This window comes from Equus asinus, chromosome X (genome assembly GCF_041296235.1).
Source record: "Equus asinus isolate D_3611 breed Donkey chromosome X, EquAss-T2T_v2, whole genome shotgun sequence".
NCBI classification, from domain to species: Eukaryota; Metazoa; Chordata; class Mammalia; order Perissodactyla; family Equidae; genus Equus; species Equus asinus.
In genome coordinates, this window is record NC_091820.1 from 5,512,652 (window position 1) to 5,519,501 (window position 6,850).

Consider the following 6,850-nt stretch of genomic DNA (forward strand, 5'->3'; position numbering starts at 1 on the left):
GACGCAGGAGACCTGGAGTTCTGGCAGCATCATCGTGAAGCTGCAGACCAGATTCACCCAGAATGTGAACTGATGTCTCAGCAAAACTCATCCTCATTACCAGTTGTGGAATTTTAAGGTCACTTATGAATAGTCCACTGTGAGCGTTGGCGTCTGGCGGGGCCGAGAGGCCACTGTGGTGGTTGTGCGGGCTGGAAGGGAGTCCAGCTCCTCCCACACAGCACAGGCCCAATTACCCATATGCTTTCTAGGTCCAATTTAAGAATTGTAAACTTAAAGAGTTAATAAAGAGTGGAATTCAGGGACACAGCAAGTCTTCAGGGAATTAAAATAGCATTTCTGCCTGTTTTGAACACGGCTTCATTCTGGTCTCCTCATACTCAAGAGCGTGCACAAACTCCACGTCTCCCATTCGAAAAACGGTAATTTGCCACCAGTCAATTTTCTTTAGATGGGGCAGAGAAATGTTGCTATTCAAAAATTCCAAGAACATGTCAAATATGGGAGGATTAACTGGTTGATGTCTTAATGTCCTTCTTCGCTTTAAAATCCTTTGATTTTGACATGGATCATGAAAACATTCAATCATTTGTCAAGTAGGTACGTGTTGGGGAGCTTCAGCATATTGTTATAAACACCGTCACGCAAGAAAGCCCCCCATAAATCTGTTTGTCTGCCCCAATTCTTTGCTGAAAGTATGTGAAGCACATATCCCAAAGTGAGGTAGGGGGCATGCTTTCAGATGACAAAAGGAAATGAGCTACTCCTTCCCTTATGTATTTTGACTATGTGCATTTTTCCAATATTAGATTCTACTTTCAATTTAAATACAGAACATTATTGGAAACATCTCTTCAGTCAGCAGTTTAGAGGATTAGTAATGTACTTAAAGTAATAAAATGTACATTATCTTTGAAATGAATCTATTTCTGAAAATTCAGTATTTGGTTTCGGTCACTTTAGTTACCTCAAGAATTTTTGTGTATGTAAATTTAGTTAAGCAATGCGCTGCCACTGTATGATTCATACTCAGACTACATACAAAATTTTTGCTATCTTTATATCATGTCTTGGTTTCCTTGTATTTAAAATATTAAAATTAAGTATTCACATTTTAACTACATGAAAATTAATTATATTTTAAGAGTCTAATTTACCCCTTATCTCTGCCCATTTAAAATATTAAAATCTCTTTGTTTTTATTTTGTAAAACCTTCATCTACAAACTCAAATAGCTGGTAAAATTAGGATTTTTTGAATGATCTGAATAGTTGTCTCAATTCTCCACTTTATTCACAGACAGCTTAACATGATAAACGCACAAATTTCACCAACAATTAGAATCAGAGCCCTCGGCCATAGAGGTTTCCTACTGATGGATGGGTTTGACAAGGCGTGTATACATGTGCCGTCACACAGAGTCAGCTCAAAATCACAAGAGAACAATGACAACCGCAGGCCTGTTTCATCTGACAGGAAGTTGTGTGACAGCTCCAAAGATTCAGGATCATTTCATATTCTGAGTGCGACAGAATTTTTCGCCCAAAGGTCACACTGAATTTAAGCAAGGGCTGATATCTGATTTTAGACATGCCTGTATTATCCAAAACTCTTTAGTCAACACACATATATTGAGGATTTATAGTAGATGTAGATGAAGTCTGGAAAAGCATGAGGTAAAAAGTGGAAGAGTCACTCAAAATAGATTCGATATTTAACACGTGTAGTCTTTCAAATAATGAAATCGTTTAATCATTAAGCATGGATGGTCATGTTTGGAATGAAAATACTCTTGGCTTCTATCTCCAGAGAGCCCAGTACCTGGTTTGGGGTATAAAGAAACATGCTTTGAACATGCTCAGAATACTGTTTGTATATTTTCTATGTTTGATTATGAGAAACAGAATTGGAAATGTTTCTGGCTGTTTTAGTGATTAATGGAGCTATTGCAGGAAACGCACCAATGGAAGGCTGGGAGAAGAGGGGGTGTCACAGGATGCGGATTTCCGTTGCACTTTGCTATTGCTCTTGGAAAGTCCCAAGACAGCAGGAGGGCCCTAATGGAGTGGGCGCTGGCCACGGGGCACCACTGGGATGCAGACACCCTGGGGAAGCCGATTAATCAGTCATCAAATTGGTATTGACCGACAGACTCATGGTTAAGGCTGTATCACAAACTTAGTTTAGAAAAATTGTGTTTTGTAGCCAGGATAACAAGTCTTAGGAGAAGAAGCATTTTGTATTAAAGACTCTGTATGGATTTTATTTAGAAAAAGTCGCTTACTTTGCTCAGGCAAAAGACCCTTGCGTGAGTTTTTCAGGTCTCTTTCCCCAGAAGAGGAGCAGCTGCTGGCATTTCTTCCTAAAAATTCACGACCCGCATCTCGTGCTGATGGAAGCAAAGTGAAGTCATGTGACTGTAAGAACCCCCAGAATCTATTGATAAAGAATCTTCTGTTGACGTCATTCATCCCAGACAAAGGAAGCACGTGCAGTGTGATTTACCACGAGGAGTACTATTTACAGACGACAAGCAAAAGAAATCACCATGCATGTGCGCAGTGCTAGATAACAGTACAAGTCAATACAGGAGACGTCAAAGGGAGTGCGAGGAAAGATTTCAGTGGAAGAATACATTGGTTCCCAACTAGGATAGCAAGGAAAGACTTTCTGGAAGATTCGCAGCTCAGCCTGGCTCTGCAGGATGCATTTCTGAGTTCATGCTATGCCGTCTCTAGTGTTTACTATATCCTCATTGGTGTATATGAACTGCTCCGTACCTCTCTGCTAACCAGGCATTCATTTTCCTGGAATTGATTTTCTTAAAAGGAAAACATATCTATATATTGTCCATCTGCCACATTTTTAAAACTGTGCTGCATTTGGGAGCCCTTGCATGCTTCCAGCTTTGCAACCAGAAGTGCTTCAACGTTGTCCTAATTAAACCTGCATCTGCCTTGCTTGAGTGCAAGAAATATGATATTGTGAGTAAGGATATAAACATAAGCTGTCAATCAATGGCTCATTCATTTCCCTTAGAAAGCGTCTATGGAGTGTTTCTGATGGAGACAGTTTTGCACTAGACGGGACTTCTATTACAGAAAAGCAAGAAATCCTGGAGCAGAAGCAAGCAATGATCAGAGAAATACAAAACTCTTCAGTGAAACGCAAGGCAACAAAACACATCAGAGATGTGTCTGGGATGGAGGGAGGAAAACATCCTCCAAATATGCTGGGTACAGGTATGATTCAGTTTCCAGGTTGTACTAATCAGGGTTCTCCAGAGAAACAGAACCAATAAGGGATACATAGATAGCTACATAGATTTATTATGAGGAATTGGCTCATGTGATTATGGAGGCTGAGAAACCCCAAAATCTGCCTTCTGTGAGCTGGAGACCCAAGAAAGCCAGTGGTATGATAATTCAGCCTGAGTCCAAAGGCCCAAGAACCAGGATAATTGATGATTTAAGTTTCAGACTGAGTCTGAAGGCCTGAGAACCAGGGCAGCCGATGGCATAAATTCCAGTCCAAGGGCAGGAGAAGATGAGATGAGATGTGATCTCCCGGCTCACGCAGTGAGACAGAAAGACAGAGAACGAATTCCTCTTCCCTCCACCGTTTGTTCCATTCAGGCCCTCAAGGGATTGGGTGATGCCCACCCACGTTGGGGAGGGCCATCTGCTTTACTGAGTCCACCAAATCAAGTGCTAATCTCATCAGGAAACACTCTCACAGACAAGCCCAGAAATAATACTTAATCTGGGCACTCCATGTCTAGTCAAGTTGACATATAATATTAACCGTCACATGAGTATTTGATAAATAATAAGAGAATTCCATCAGAGGGGAAATCAATGAATGGCCCAGGTACAAAGCTTTTGAGCCCTTCACGTAGAATTTCATTTGGGAAAAGGATAAATGAGTTCTAGTTAGAATTAAAAAATTGGAAAAAACTTGCAAACATAGAAAGGATATCTCCCCTCCCTAACCCTTGAGTGTGGCTGGACTTAATGAATTGCTTCCAAAACATAGCATACAGAAAGGGGAAAATGGTAACTTTGATGGAAAGACTGGCCAACATTACCTTCACCACGGATGCCACGCTGATAGCTTGCACCCCTGATTTGACGTCATGAGAAAACCCAAACCCGAAACTCATAACCCTGAGAAACCCTCATGAGAAAAAACATCAGGTAAACCCAAATCAAGGGAATTCTACAAAATACCTGCCTAGTGCTCCTCAAATCCATCAAGGTCATCAAAAACAAGGAAAGGCTGAGAAATTTTCCCCATCCAGAGTGGACTAAATGCAATGGTGTATCCAGGATTGGATCCTGAAACAGAAAAAGGATAGTCGAGAGAAAACTCATAAAATATGAACAAAGTGTAGAGTTTAGTTAATAACAATGTACCAATGTGGTTCCTTAGTTGTGATAAATGTACCATGATGATAAAAAACTTTAGGGGAAGCTGGGTGAGTGGTGAATGGAACTCGTTGCACTATCTTTGCAACTATTCTGTAAATCCAAAGCTGTTCCAAAATGAAAAGTTTTTGTTTTTTTTAAACTAGAGGGAATAGTGGGTGGCGAAGGGAGTGAGTTGAGTAATGAAAGGTGAAGTCAGGGCGTAAAGCAATCACAGCAGGAAAATTATCCACCACTGGGGATGAGGCGATTGAGAAGGAGAGCACGGTCAGGAGGTTGATAAACTAAAGACCAAGATGTTAGGACCAGGAAACATGGTCTTCACAGCTGAAGGGACGAGAAAGAGATGACCGTGGAAGGCGTTTCGGAGAAAGAACTGGGAAGTTTTGTGTGTGGGTGTGGATGACTGACTTGATAGGGGAGGACTGAGGGCTGAATCAAAGAGGAATGCAGTTTGAGCCTGGATGCCTGGGGAGATTGCAGTGCCATTTACAGAAACGAAGGGACATGGGGGCAGGAGGAAGAGGAACTCAGTTTGGGACATACTGACTTAGAGAAAGGACCTGGCATCCAAGCCAAGGTGAATCTAACAACTTAACAAGTAACTTTAAAGGGATGTCTGATGCGATAGAACAAAACGATGTAACCTATGAAAACGTGTAGAGTTAGGCACAAGTTGGGGCTCTCAGCTGGAGCTCTTCAAACACTGTGGTTAGGCACAGGGCTGAACCAGTGCAAGAACGTAAAGGCAGGCTGGGATCTCAGGGAGACAAAGGAGCAGTGTCCGCGGGAACTGGGGGCGTTCTGCAGGGTCACGAGCTTCAGTAACGGCAGAGTGAAGAAGCAGTACCAGGAAGCCAATGGTCAAACCATGATGATGACAACTGGTGCTTCCATAGAGCTTTAGAGATGTCACAGTGAATGAGTTCAGTGTAGACAAAGAGAAGTATGATTTCCATGCTATAGTGAGGATGGATTCAGATCAGAAAGAGTAAAGGAGGCACTAAGAACAGGAGAAAACGAGAGGGATGTATTATCCTCCAAAAGATCTGTGACGGAGCCTTGGGAAGATGGGGAATCAACACACCTCAGGGTTTCTTAGCCTTAGCACCGTTGACATTTGCGGCTGGATGATCCTCTGTGGTGGGGGCTGTCCTGTGCGTTGTAGGATGGTGAACAGCATCCCTGACCTCTACCCACTGGATGCCAGTACAACCTCCCACCCCCTAGTTGTGACCATCAAAACTGTCTCCAGACATTGCCAGATGTCCCCTTAGGGGTGCAATCAGCCTGGTTGAGAACCATTAACGCAGAGTTAAACTTAAGTTTGTGAGGGAGAGAAGAGTAGAGTGGGAAAAGGGAGTGAGGGAAGAAGGAAGGGGATGTTTGTGTCTATTTCTGCTTTGTAAAAATCTCAAACCCTAGCCACCAGCACTAATACATTTAAAAACACCACCCCGTGCTGTCTGTTGGATGAATTCTGTGGACAGGAAATACGTGCATTGTGTGCGTCCTTTCAACCAAGCTAAAGTTTCACAAACACTAATTCCCTCTCAAAGTGGGAAGAATTATTCTATTTTTGCAGGCCCAAATCCCAGGCTGAGCTGGGCCACACACAGAGCCACAAATGCCCAGGAAAATTTATTCTTTATGTGCATGAGGTGGCATTGTTTGCAGAAGGGTGCAGCTGTTTTGAACAGATGTTAGAGAAACAGAATCAGGATGGCAGTCCTGTGCTTAGAGCCGGCAGAGTAAGGAGGCATTTCCCAAAGTAATCATTGCCCACTGCTTTTTTGTGGATTCACTTGTTTGCCTAATAACTCAATTCTTATGGGTCCCTTCTCTCCTCACGCATCTTGTTGGAAATGTGTGACATCCCATGAGCCAGAGGCAGCCGAAGATGCTACGTGCGACAAGACATTTGCAGCAAAGGCATTCTGAAAAAGAGATAGTAGTTTGCAGAAGCTTCATGGACTCAGAACAACAAGGCATTCCCTATGAGCAAAGTATTGCTTCGAGGCTCTGAACACAGCATCCTTATCATGTCCCCCTGGTGTGGTGTGATGAGAAGTGCACCTCACCTCTGCAGTATTCTGCCCCCCAAACCATGACCCCGATCTAATGCTCACAAAAACATCAGTCAAACCTAGATGGAGAGATGTTCTCCAAGCAAGCTGAGCAGTGCGCCTCAAAATTGTCAAGGTCGTGAAAAACAAGGAAAGACAAAGAAACTGCCATACCTCAGAGGAGGCCAGTGAGACATGAAGACTGTTGCCATGTGGGATCCTAAATGGAATCATGGAACAGGAAGAGGACATTAGAGGGGAAACGGAGGAAATCCAAATAAAGTCTGGAGCTTAGCCAATAGGACTGTAGCAACGTTAATTTCTTACTTGTGACAAACGTCTCGTGATTATGTAAGA